Source organism: Tupaia chinensis, unplaced genomic scaffold (genome assembly GCF_000334495.1).
Source record: "Tupaia chinensis unplaced genomic scaffold, TupChi_1.0 Scaffold000235_1, whole genome shotgun sequence".
Taxonomy (NCBI): Eukaryota; Metazoa; Chordata; class Mammalia; order Scandentia; family Tupaiidae; genus Tupaia; species Tupaia belangeri.
In genome coordinates, this window is record NW_006159713.1 from 2,899,798 (window position 1) to 2,901,189 (window position 1,392).

Here is a 1,392-nt window from a genome sequence, read left to right on the forward strand (position 1 = left end):
TGGCGATGTCGCCCCCAAAACGGACAAAGAGTTGGCTGTGGTGAGTCCCTTCGCTGGCCTCTAAGAGCTAAGTTTAGACAAACTTCGAAAGTAGAAGATGGGCGCCTCCCTCCGACCCCGCAGTGGGCACACAGCGTGGGGGAGGGGTTTGGGTAAACAGCTTGGGTGGGGGGGTTGCTTGGACGAGAGGATGGAGGGCGGTCTTTTGGAGATGATGGGGGAGCTTTGGTAAGTGAGAAGGTCGCCACTTTGATAAACAACTTTGCAACCTCCAGGGCTCATTATGGAGGACCGAGGAACTAGGTGGAGAGGTATGGGGGGTTCTTTGGCAATTGGCTGGAAAGGGCTTTTCTTTTTTGGGTAAATAATGGGGACATTGTCTAGTCTCTGGCAGATTGGATAAGAGGGACGGGCTTTGTAAACAACTTTTGCACACATCTGGGGAGTTGGCAGTGGGGCCTTTGGCAAGCTCCTTGATATAGGCCTTTGGCAAACAGATAAGGGGGGTCTCTTTTGCCAATGGGGGGGGGTCTTTGAGAAGAGGTTACTTTGGCACACAATTTGGGTAAACTTGCACACGTGAGGATGGGAGGGAGAGCTGGCTTGGCAACATTTTGGAAACTTTTGGCACACATCTGGAGGAGGACTTTAGAGGGTTCCATTTGGCAAATTTCTGGATCAGGAGGGAAGCAGAGAGCGCATCTCTTTCCCCTGGCTTAATGGACAAGTTGGCCAGAAGGGTCATGGGTTGGGCCTCGGAAAGTTTCCTCGAACTTCTGCAAGGGAAACTTCTCCAAGGGGTCGGAGAACAGAAGGAGTGAACTGGCCCAGCGGCCTGGCGGAGGAAGGGGCAGGCCCTGGAAGGCCCCCGGCGCGTGGGGCGGGGGCGGACTGAGCCCCGCTAGGGTCGGAGAGCGGCCAGCGTGTCCTCCCTCCTGGCGGGGCTCCCAAGCTGCGGCTCAGATGTTGTTTTGTGAGCGCGCGCCTTCCTGGCTCTTGGGGCACCCTGGCCGCAGCGTTGCATAAGCGGGGCTGGGAGGCAGCTGAAAGGTATTACCCCTCACTCTGTAAGCCCCTAAGGCCGGACCGCCAGGCGTTCCTTCCAGCTCACTGGATAGCTGTGCCTTATTGCTTCACCCTGTAAATCCCGTTGCCTCCATCCAGCCTTCTCCCCAGCCCGCACGGGACAGGACTCCAGTGTCCTCTGCTCACTGTGGAAACTCCTTCAGGACAGACTTAACCCTCTCCCCTACCCTTTTCTCTTCTTCTTTTCTTTTTTATACCCTGTTCTCTTTTTTCTTCTCTCGTTTTCTCTTTTCTTTCTTTCCTTTTTTTTTTTTCTTAGAGATTTTTTCTATAGGGCATGTGCACTGCCGGAGAGACCAGAGAGAC

General features: G+C 54.5%; 1 protein-coding gene across 1 annotated transcript in view; it reads left to right on the forward strand.

Annotated features, from left to right (window-relative positions):
• The first annotated feature begins 6 nt into the window (after nucleotides 1–6).
• Nucleotides 7–1,392, forward strand: part of MMP2 (matrix metallopeptidase 2) — a 30,092-nt gene continuing 28,706 nt past the window's right edge. The window contains exon 1 of the mRNA XM_014587777.1: nucleotides 7–40. The gene's annotated coding sequence lies outside the window, so the exon portion shown is untranslated. The remainder of the gene's footprint in view (nucleotides 41–1,392) is intronic.